We start from the raw sequence: 12,324 nt of genomic DNA, 5'->3' as shown, positions 1-12,324 counted from the left end.
CTATATAGCAATCCACAGCATTCCGTATATTTCTAACCAGATATTCTGACTTTCAGACTCTCCCTCCTCTCTCTCTCTATTCTGACTGCCATATTTATTGCCTGATGGTTTTCTCACTTTGACAAAGCCTCAGGAAGAACTGAGTTTGCACGACATAATGCCAGAAACATCAAGAGCAAAATATTCCTCTCTAATCCTGACAAATTCCACTGAAGATATCTCACTTCCTTGCAGATGTAGTCAACTATTAATTTTTTCTCCAAGTATAAGAGTTATAAGTAACTCAGTAAAACTCTCTGAAAGTCAATCAATAGCAGAGACCAAAAGCTCCAGGAGCCTACCTGCCAGACTCCAGCTGCAGAGCTCACTGCACAGCACTGTTTTCCACATTGCTCTGACTTCGTGTAGGTTCCTTACAGCACCATCACAAAATTCAGCTCACACATGCAACCTCAAACATTTACATTCGTTTAACAATTTTTGCAACACTGATGCACTCTGTTTCACCAGACACCCTGGAAGAGTTTGCTGTTAGGAACCTGTGCAGCTCTAACAGTGGCCCAATGTGTGAGACTTCAATATTTTTAATGAAGAAAATGCCAACCATATTTTACAATATTTTGGCTAATAGAGAAAAAGTAGCTACAGGATCTCTGAGCAGCCACAACTTAAACACCACATCTGCTTGGATTAACCTCAGCAACTTAGTAAACACACCGTATGACTGGATGTTTCACAGCCATGCCAAAACTCATGTTTGTCAGAGGTCAAACAGAGGATCAGATCAACCTCAAGATCTTCGAAACAGCAGTCAGAATTATTTGAGAAATCCTTCAACTCTGCTTGAAGTTTTTCCAAGAACAGCCTTACTTTAAAAAAAAAAAAAAAGGGACATTCATACTACCCAGATTTCCTTCTGCAAGTCTGTGTAGATACATATAATCATACGTTATGTACATGATATGTATAAAAGATATGTTACAGGCCAGTCAGCCTCACCCCCCATTCCTGAAAAGGTGGTGAAACAGCTTGTACTAGATAGCACCTCCAAGCAATTGGAAGAGAAGGTTATCAGGAGTAGTCAACTTGGATTCACGAAGGAGAAATCATTCTTGATCAACTGATAGCTTTCTATGTCATCACTGGCTGGGCAAATGGGGGAGAGCAGAAGGTGGCGTGCACTTTGGCTTCAGCAAGGTGTCAGACCCCATCTCCCACAACATTCCTGTTATAAAACTTAGAAAACGTGGGATAGATGAGTGGACAGTGAGGTGGGTTGAGAGCTTGATGACTGGCAGAGCTCAGAGGGCTGTCATCAGGGGCACAGAGTCTAGTTGGAAGCCTATAACTAGGGGTGTACCCCAGGGGTCAGTTCTGGGTCCAGTCTTGTTCAACATCTTTATCAACAACCTGGATGAAGGGATAGAGTCCATCCTCAGCTTGTTTGCTGATGATACAAAGCTCTAAGGATTGGCTGACATGCCTGAATGCTAGGAAGGCATAAAGCTTGAACACAGGAAGTTCTACAGCAGCATGAGAAAGAATTTCTTTACAGTAAGAATGAACAGGTTGCCCAGAGAGGTTGTGAAGCCTCCCATAGAGATATTCAAGACCCATCTGGAGGCCTACCTGTGTAATCTGCTGTAGGGTACCTGCTTCTGCAAGGGAGATGGACATGATGATCTCAAGATCCCTTTCAACTCCTGCAATTCTATGATAATCTTCATATTTTAGAGTATTCTAGTTTTAAGGAGCATTCTAGTAAAACATAATTGAAGTTATTTTTATCTTTCTACAGAGTACTTGGATAAATAGCTGTGTGGACTTTCACAGTTCCTTCCTTCTAACTTTATTTTGGGAAGGAAAAGCCAAGAAGATAAAGTAACACTACTCACAAAAGCAGTTTTCCCTCTTTTAATAGCCTTAACTCTTCATATATTTCTTGGTCCCAGTGCAATGGAACCAATATTGCACTTCCAAAAAAAAGTATTAGCATGAATAGCCTCACATCAGGACAGAAGTTCTTTACTTGAGATTGGTGAGGTGCTGGAACAGGCTGCCTAGAGTGGTTGTGGTTTCCCCATCCCTGGAGGTGTTCAAGGCCAGGTTGGATGGGGCTCTCGGCAGCCTGGTCTAGCATTAAATGTGGAGGTCGGTGGCCCTGCATATGGCAGGGGGTTGGAGATTCATGATCCTTGAGATCCCTTCCAACCCTGGCCATTCTATGATTCTGAGAAGCTCCCTGGATGGAAGCAGCTGGAAAGGACCCAGGACGGTCTTGACAGCAGCCTGCTCCTACCTGCAGGGACAGGAACCACCCAAAGAGAGCTGTGCTCTTTGCTACAGTGCGTGGGAGAGCAGAAGAGCTAAAGCCAGACCAATCTAGCTCCAGCAACTGTCAGAAATACACTCTGGGCCACAAGCTGTCCTCCTGTATAACATCATCACTCCCACTCATTTTAATGAGATGACACACAAAGATCTATTTTTAATGAGCCACTGTAAATCACTTCTAAATGCAACTTTAAAAGCTTTAGGATCCAAGTTTAGTCATTTCAGCACAGCTATAGAAATCCACGTCACGCCATCTAAAATAAATCTTGCTGGAACAAATGCAAGTTTTGATCAACGCTTAACAGAAAAAGAAAGTCTTAAAATACCAATAACATTCATTATCCTTCATAATGAAAGAAAGGTGCATAGAGAGAATAGCTGCATGTGCTGCTGAAAACCTAAACAACTGTGCTATGAGTTTGCAAGTTGGAAGCACACTGTTTTATAAAAATAGTTGAAGTTTATCTTTACGGCTGTATGCTCCCACTCTTTTCTATCTTACCACTGTCAAATGGTTTGCCTGCAATGTACAACCACTGATTTGTATTTCAGGTTTTGGATGTTAACCACAGATGCCTAAATATCACATGCTACTGTCTTTAAATCTATAGGCTAAATATTGAATACCTCCTCTAGGGATGTAGCTTTGGTTATCAAGCTTTTTGGAACTTCTCAACTGCAAGTTCTGTCTTTAGCCACCTCCATTTTAGATGTTTCCTTTCTGAGGAAGATACTTTAAAATTTAACAACTTTCACTTCTTCAACTAGACTTTCCCCCCCTCCCCCTTATTGACAAGGAATACATTTCTCCCTACATATTTCTTCCCCTCCAAGGAAAGAAAATGCTTCAAGAAGGACATTTGAGGATACAATTTTCAAGCAAAAAGCAGTTTGAAGTTTGGAATAAAGTTTCATAAAATTCTGGCTCTCATTAACAATCTACCAGGTTCATTTGCAACCAGTGGCACAACATCCAAAAGATTAACATAGCAGCCTAGTTAGTGATTACAGTCAGCAAGTACATTTGGACTTAGAAACATGAACTCACAAAAATCCCAGTGCCCAGTACTGAGTAACTAAGCACCATACAACAGTTAGTTTTGTTCTGCCTACAATGCCCTTTGCCCCCCCGCAGTAAAGCTCCTTGTTGCCCAAAGGACAATTGCATGGAATTAGAGGGATCTCTAGCAAGCATGCTGCACTGCAGGGCTGCTCTGCTGGATGTTACTCCCAGCCACCTGGCATATAAATATATACCATGCCATTCATGGAGCCCTAAAAATACCTTCTCCCTTTTATTTGCTAATAGGTGCTTTCTTCCAACTGAAACAATGAGAACTGCAAAACCAGCTGTTAAGGAATCCTCTATGTACCGTCTCCAAGGAATGGTGCCTGCATTTTGCAATGCAGTTCTTCCTTCTTATATACAACTTAAAAAAAAGGCAGGGTTAAAAACAACACTGACAATTTCTTTAATGCACTTCTCTCCTATTAAAGATCTAAATATTAGCTGAAAGATCCTCAGTGCTACATACAAACAGCAATAGAGCTTACAAGGTCAGCTATGCCTAAGTAAGCTGCTTAGTGCCTTTTCTCAGCATCTCAAATCTACCTACCTGCTCCTTGCATATTATGCCCACAGAGCTCACAAGAACAGGAGTAAAAAATACAAATGCATGAAAAACAATTGGAGAAATACTTCTGCATAAGCAGCTGAATAGAAAAGCACCCACCTCTTCCAGAAGAGTCAGCACTAAAGAAACGGTGCAAGGTTACACAGTGAAAACACACCAACTGCAGTAACAGTCAAACCCAGTTGGTGTCTTCATTCCCAGTACACAATAAAATGCTGAGCCTGAAACTTAACACTTGATTGCTGAGAACTGCTTCCAAGTCATTACTGCGAGCAGGGCAACAAACACAGGCTTCACTATGACAACAGGCTAACGTGGATGGGCTTTAGGACACGAGCTCTGTGAGGCTGTACACCTCATCTGACTGCACATACAGCTCTGAAGAACTGCTATAGCTTTGTTCTCAAAAGGTGATGCACAATGCATGTGTTTGGCAGCAGTCATTTTACTGCCACTAAAGCAGCACAATCAACGTCTTTCTAAGGAATCTTCCATTACAACACCAATGGATTGGATCTCAGTCATGCTAGAAAAAGCCATCATTAAGTTTGCATGCGAATTTTAATCCTAAAAGCTCCTTTACTCCTCATTAACCAAACCACTAGTACCTGTATAAGATTTCCACATTCTTAATAACCTTTAGCAGGTATGATTTCTGTTCTTTTTTTTCCTCCAGCCTTTTACATTTTCCAAATCTAAAAAAAACAAACACAAACTGTACAGCCCTTCCACCAGAACTGCTGGCAGGAATTCTGGTGATAAAACAGACCTCATGGAAGTACTTTGGGAGCAGGACAATGAGAACTGAGGTTGATGGGCTCAGTTTTAAGCCTGTAACCACTGACCATCAACACTGCATTCTGCACAAGACTCTCATTAAATCCCAGCAGTGCAGTTCACTGTTAGCAGACATCCCCTTGTGGGCAATTCAGCACTGAAATCAACAGCTGCATACAAAAAAAAAAGTATGTATTCAACATCTACAATCTCAGACCAGAATTTCTGCAAAATACTATACCTGAACTTGTACAAAATGCAAACCTGATGCAATTAAGTTATTTCCTAATATTACAGAACTGGAAACTCTGTGAAGCTGACTTAATGAGAATGGTTAGGTTTCATCTTGCCCTCCAGCATTAGATTACAAGGACTCATTCACAGACCTCCAAGTCTATTTCCCACAAATCACACAAGGCCGATTCAGTTCTCTTTTCCTAGATGAGTTTCCTTTTCAATATGCAGAAACTTACATAAAAACACGACAGAAGTGCTATGTTTGTGCCCCACATGCTACATTCACTTACAATTATATGCCAGAAGCTGCCATGAGACAGCAACTCGAGGCTTTGCCTACTGCTGCAGCTCTGGAGTCTGCCCAGGGAGATGCTGGGTTCCAGAACTGTGTCAGCAGGCATGGTGGGGATGGGTTGACAGCAGGACTAAAGTGATCTTAGCGGTCTTTTCCAACCTGAGTGACTTTGTGATTCTGCTCTTGCAGGGCAGCTAATCTAGCCCTGCACCAAACACCTTTATGGAGCTGAAATACCTGATGTTAGTACACATACACGTTATTTGTAACAAAATCTAATAGTTAGGTGAGCAAGGTTAAAACAAGCTATGGTTTAAACTCCCAAAAGCTGGTAGATAGGAAAATATTTAACTCATTCTCAAGTGCTAGGATTTCCTAATTCCTCTTATGGCTCTCCATGCTGTTAAGAGATGGCACAATCTTGGAAAGATCCTTAATGTATTACCTTATGAGTTCTGCATGGCTGGCCATTGATAAATCACAGAGAAGCAAAAGAAATATTAAAAATACAGTTTAACTGAACTCAATGCCTATTTGCACTTCTCGTGTCCAAAAACAAAGGTCACTTGACATTTTGTTTTCAAGCCTTAGCACAGAATCCACAGTATTTGTGCCATCTGGAACAGCATAACAAGGCACTTTCATGTTTTCCGGTAGGGAACTCTTTTCCAAAAGACCAAAAAACTCATCACCGTTTTTGTTTTGGATCTATTTTCACAACAGAAGTTTACAGTAATTTCCACATACCAATTTCTCTCTACTTCTCCCATTTCCTCACTGGTGTCTCCAGCCATCAACATAGGAGAGGAAGCCCAAGGATACAAACCAACTCCTCAGCTTACAGAGTGAGCCAGGAAACCATACATTAAGGTATGCAAAGCCCAGGGATGTTCTGGCTGAACTATGTGCTCTGCTATGGATTTTGATGAGATCCTCAGAAATTCATCGTCTCAGTACTCACTTTTTAAACCTGAATGCCACATTAAAGCAAATACATCAAAGGTTTCAAGGCCACAACAGGCAGAAATAATACAAGTAACAAGTGAAACTTAAGTGGAAGAGCAAGAGCTCTTCCAAGCCAATTTAAGAATTACACTGAAGTCTTGCACAGGAGACAGTCTGTTTTTCCTATTCTTAACAAAATACAGTTAAGAGTAACCCACCATTGCTGCTACAACTGTATCTATGGATGGTGTCAATGAAAACATGCATCTAAATTAAAACTTACATTGCTAAATATTGAATTTGACAATAGAGTAGGGTTTTTTCAAATACATCAGCAAACAGACCTTGTATTGGCATGATTCTGAAACAAAAGTAGACTTTAGCTGTTAGATTAGAGTGATAAATCATTAGCAGAGAGATTTCATGCTGTATGGAAAGGAAACTTCTACAAGTTAAACCAAAAAACAGATTGCCCTTTTATTTCCTTCTACATGATGTTACAGACATATTACTCTTCCAAAGAGCCTCCTTTGAGAGAAGTGCTGTGGAGCACTTCTCCATCCCCCCTTAGCCACTTTTATTCTACTTATCTATTGCCAATGTTTTTAATGTGCAAACATTCTCACGATTATGATGTTGAAACCATGGATGTTGCAACAACAACACATTTCCCCACTTCACTAGGAGCCAATTTCCAGTACACTGATAGCACAAACATTCAGCACATAACCCAGAACTCAGACTCCTGGTTTCATAAGCGATGAGTCTCAGTGTCTCCTGATGCAAGAGATAAGATGCCAACTGACAAAGTCTAGGTATTCCAAGAAATAGGAAAGTAAGGAATGCACTTCTAGAAAGCAAACTGCCTAACACATACATGAGAGGTATCAGCAGAGCCCGTAAAGTTGTCTGCTCTTGGTGCCATGCTAAAGGAACTAGCAAAGTACTCAAAATACCTACAAAGAATTATTCATAAGGGGGTGTATATCAAAGTGGGATAGAATTCTATTCTTCCTGGAAGAGGATCTCTTCGCTCAGGCTACCTCTGAGGTTTACAGCATCTAGTTTAATCCTTGTCTGCACAAGAAAATCTAAGCCATTTAGCCAGACAATTCTTTAACAACTTTATATAAACTAAAAGGCGACCTTTGAATACACTCTTAACATCTATTATGTTTAAATCAGCATGGCACATAGCCATCATTTACTGAGGTACCTTATTTCTTGCATGCCTCCGCAAGTCTATTAACTGAGCCTGTCCTTTTAAAATTAGACATCTTAAATGGTGGCTGTGTCTCAGTGAAAGTCACAGGAATGACACTGGAATTTACTGCAGGTAAGTTACCTCACATCAGCAGCTCTACAACATTTCTCTTTGTGTGCACTCCTTCCATCTCACATAGAGAGATAAGTCCTTTCTGTTCGATGGCTTGCTCTATGGCAAGAGGGATCAGAGCACGCATGCCACTGCAGCAGACCCAATAAGGTAATGCTCATGAGTCATGGCAAATCAGAAATACAGGATTGTGTACAGCTATTACCACAAGAAATAAAACCACCAGAAGAAATAAAACCACAGCAGCTCACCTGCCCTATGCTGGGTAGAAGCATCCAAGTACCTACCTGCAAGCAACACCACACAACTACCTACCTGCACAACTATTCCTTGCTCATGCACACAGCTTTCAGTACGAAATTTGAACTTGCCTGGATTAGAGATTTCTAGCTTGTATAAACAGCAGAAAAGTTGCTTCACCCTGAGCACTGTATTCCAGCTTCAAACATGCAAACTATCTGACTGCAGAAAATCCCTAGAATGCACAAGGGCTGAGTATCAGCAGCTTCCCAGTTTCCCCACTTTGTTGCGGTTTTCACAGTGTTCAAAGTATTTACACTAATTATTAGACAATACTAACTCACACCAGAAACATGCTAGAGCACAACTGAAAGGCAGGGAAGACACTTAACTTTTACACAAAACAAGCCAAACAAATGCATTTTCTCATGCTGCTAAACACCAGTTTAACAGCCAAAGACTTTGTACTGATAGCATACATTAACACAGTAGCTGCAACAGCAGATGCATTTATCTCCATAAGCCACCATATGTTTTGGAGCCTTATATAAGAATCAGGAGAGTATTTGCATTTCTTGTTTTAACAAGGATTGAAACAGACTTTACCTCTGCAATGCTTTTTTGAGAGAATAGAAAACAGAGGAATGTTTGTACTTGAAGCACATGAGCATATTTTTGTACTTTAACAGAGAGAAACATAGAGCAGCATCTCTCCAAAGTAAATCATTACTTAAATTCAGTGATACCAGTGCTGCCTAGCCAGAGAGATGGATCAGCTTAGGAAGTCCGTAAGCTGAACTGCCACAGAAAAGAATTATGACCTTTTCCTTCTCTTCGAAATTCTACAGTCACAGAACAGTTGAGGTTGGAACGAACTCAGAAGGTCACTTGGTCCAACCCCCAGATTTGACCTTGCCCCTTCAGTTGGAAGTCTCCCCTTATTTTCCTGCTTCTGTAATCAACACACAGCTGCCAAACACCCTGACAGCTGCTCAGGCTGCAATCCTTCACACAGCCTTAAGGTAACTTCAGTAAGATCAATCCTCCCTCTATTCTTTTTGCCCTTGCTGTATGCTATTCTCTTGCTTGAAGATCCAAATTCCTCATTTTAAACATCTGCTCATATTCTCCTTCTCTTCCCATCCATTTGATGCACTGCTTGCCCTGCTCTACACACACTCTCTGTCTGCCATTAAAACTGTTATTTCAATAGTAATTGCTTTCTACATACTCATCATTCACCTTTATTTCCCTTGCCATACTGTTTGGGGGCTTCCATACCTCCAGAAGGCTTGAAACACACATCATACTTCCTATTAATTTACATCACTGGGAGGACGATGACATCCACTCATTTTGTGTCCTGGCACACAGTAACCTATAAGGAACTCCTTTCCTTGCATAACAGAGTATCAATTTGAGTTCTCCAAAGCAAAGTGATTAGAAAGCAGAAGTGCTGGGATCTGCCCTGAGAATCTCTCAACTGACAACAGGCCAGGCAGCCTCCTGGCTTCCTCTTGTGAGGCTGAGAGATGAGGGCTCACTACAGCTACAGCGCTATTACTTTTTTTCCCTGCTGCAGAAGAGCTCCTAAAACTCCACAGGAGCTTATCTTACCCAGGGATGAGTCAAAGCTTATGCAGAAGGCATGCAGTGCCGCAGAGACAGTTTTACCAGGGGAGGCCAATTGCGTGCTAATCAAAAGCCTCTTATCTGGAAACACCTGGTCCTTTGTGCTACTCTAAAACCAGGTCCAGGGATCCCAGCTGGATTTCCTCACAGCTGCAGGTAGCAGAGACACTGCTGGGTGGATTGCTACCGTCGTTCCCTGAGCAAACAGATTGGCTTAATCTAACTAGAGATGCCCGGGAGCATCTCTATTCAGATGAGACCCATAAAAGAAAAAGAAACCACAGATGCCAGGTCAGAAAGTACTCAAAATATCTCACATTACTTACAGGCTGCACTTCCTAAGCAAGGAGAGGAGAGATTTGACCTTAGCTGAAACGCATGTTCTAGAGCAAACAAGCTTATTAATGCAGCGCTGATGATCCTGCTATAATTGCTGTACTGGAATTAGGATATTTCACCAAGGCTTCAAGCAGAAAGCAACTCTCCAAACACGGATAAAGCACAGATTATCGACAGGGCAGCATCAAAGCCAGGTCACGAGATCTTTCCTTTTCCCTCCCCAGGAGCAGGGGCTGCTTTATCCCTGGTTACAGCAGGGTGCTGCCGGGCCTCCCGCAGCCGGGCTCAGCACACCTGTACCGGCGGAGGCAGCAGCCCGGGCTTCCGAGGGCGCGGCAGGGCCAGGATCCAGCGCAGCCCGAGCTGCCGAGCCCCGTCCTCGCACAACCAAGGGACAGCGGCTTCTTCTGCCTCCCAAAGCGGGTCGTTGGCTGTCACTCCCTCCAACCGCAGCCTCCTTTCTAAGCTCAACACGCAAAAAGGAAGGAGAACGCCACGAGAACTCACTAGAAGGGCTGGAGTCAAGCCACGTAACACAGCGCGCATTTGCGCGGGGGGAAAGGGAGCCTCGATGGTACAACGTACGCACCGAAAAGCACAGGAACAACAACAAAACTACACCGCCATCCACCCGGCGCGGCGCGGCGCAGCCCCCAGCCCCGAGCTCCGTCCCCGCCGGTCGGGTTAAGCTCCCCGCCCGGGTCGCCCCGCCGCCCCCGTCCCACGCGGTTCAGAACCGCCAGCTCCCCCGCACTCACCGCGGCGGCGGCAGCATGGCCCCTCACACCGCCCCGCGCCCTCGGCGGCGCCGGCTCCACGTAACCCCTCCTTCTGCTCCTCCTTTTTCTCCTCCTTCTCCCTCCCCGGCCGCCCCTGCCATGTGACACGCTGGGGCGCGGCCGCCATGACGGGCGGGGCTAAGGGGCCGAGAAGATGGCGGTGATGGTTTGGCGGGCTGTGGGTTTGTCCAGTCGTTCCAGTCTGGGCTGGAGCTATGAGGGGAGAGGCAGCTGGGGGTGAGGGAAGGGTTGTGACCCAGAGGACGGTGGGCACGGAACGGGCTGCTCAGGGCAAGGCACAGCCCCGAGTCCTGCAGCTCACGGTGCGTTGGGACACTGCTCTGAGACAGGTTTCGTTGGTCCTGTGCGGAACCGGCAGTTGGAGGCAGCTGCTTTGGATCCCATCCAGCTCGGGACATTCTGTGATTCTGTCGCTGAGCACTGAAGCACAGAGGGGTTCGGAGGTGGAGGTGCAGCCTTCAGTCTGCACAGCCCAAAGCTCTGCACATCTGGTCAGAGACTGGGAATCATAGCATCATAGCATGGCTTGGGTTGGAAGGGACCTCAAGGGTCATGAATCTCCAACCCCCTGCCATAGGCAGGTCCACCATCCTCCAGATATGATACCAGACCAGGCTGCCCAGGGCCCCATAAAACCTGACCTTGAACACCTCCAGGGATGGGGCATCCACAGCCTCTCTGGGCAGCCTGTTCCAGCACCTCACCACTCTCTCTGTGAAGAACTTCCGATCTAAACCTTCCCTCCTAGAGCTTAAAACCATTCCCCCTTCTCCTATCACTGTCTACTCGAGTAAAAAGTTCATTTCCCTTCTTTTTATAATCCCCTTTGAAATACTGGAAGGCTGCAATGAGGTCTCTTTACAGCCTTCTATTCTCCAGGCTAAACAAGCCCAGCTCCCTCAGCCCGTCATCATAGGAGAGGTGCTCCAGCCGTCTGATCATCTTCATGGCTCTCCTCTGGACCCAGTCCTCCAGTTCCACATCTTTCCTCTATTGGGGGCCCCAGACCTGGATGCAGTAAGGCCCGCAGGAGTTCTGTTGCGGTTTTCTCTGAAGACTGAAGCCATTTCCAGTCTCCTCAGGAGGTCCTGCTTTGGGCTTCGTGTCCTTGAATGACATTTGGAAGTGTTTATCATAGATCTCTGAATGGGAGAAAAGAAACAAGTGGAGGTTAGGCTGACAGGAAATGTCTGGGCTAAATATCTTTATTTCCTTTGCTGTGAAGCTGTCAAGCGTGTATAGGACTAACTTCTTTCCCTGCCTTGGGGAATAGAAGTACCAGCCTGACACTTAGTATGTGCCCCAGCAGAGTGTGTTCAGTACTTCCTCTGGGAGCTGTTCTGCTCTGCATGTGTAATTAAATACTAATTAAGCTATGGGAAGTAATAAGTTTGTAGGGGTTGTGGGTTAGTTCCTTAGAAGGGAAAAACCTGAAATCAGGTCCCATTATCACACTTGTTCTTTTGACCCAGTGATTACCACTTGCAGAATGGAGAAAGAGCTGAGAGAAATTAGCCACAGCTATGCTGAAATAATGTCAGCTTGGCAGTTAATGTGCGAGAGTTCATGTCCTTTCAGATGGAGTGGCATGCTGAACTCTCAGATCTTTCAGATCCAGAATAAATGATCTAACCAACGATGAAAGGGTGGTGGGGTGGCTTCACCACTCATCCATATTTGTGCAGAACATGACATGTCATTGAGGTGTGAGACTGAAAGACATTTTGGGTTTGTAAATCCTGGTGAGGTTTAGGA

At 44.2% G+C, this 12,324-nt stretch overlaps 1 protein-coding gene across 1 annotated transcript in view; it reads right to left on the bottom strand.

Annotated features, from left to right (window-relative positions):
• Positions 1-10,640, bottom strand: part of GALNT11 (polypeptide N-acetylgalactosaminyltransferase 11) — a 40,218-nt gene extending 29,578 nt beyond the window's left edge. Inside the window, exon 1 of the mRNA XM_048951497.1 lies at positions 10,528-10,640. The gene's annotated coding sequence lies outside the window, so the exon portion shown is untranslated. The remainder of the gene's footprint in view (positions 1-10,527) is intronic.
• Between the last annotated feature and the right edge of the window lie 1,684 nt (positions 10,641-12,324).

The sequence above is a fragment of the Lagopus muta genome, chromosome 7, assembly GCF_023343835.1.
Source record: "Lagopus muta isolate bLagMut1 chromosome 7, bLagMut1 primary, whole genome shotgun sequence".
Classification (NCBI taxonomy): Eukaryota; Metazoa; Chordata; class Aves; order Galliformes; family Phasianidae; genus Lagopus; species Lagopus muta.
The sequence above is the reverse complement of the archived record's forward strand: the minus strand, read 5'-3'. Positions and strand labels throughout refer to the sequence as shown.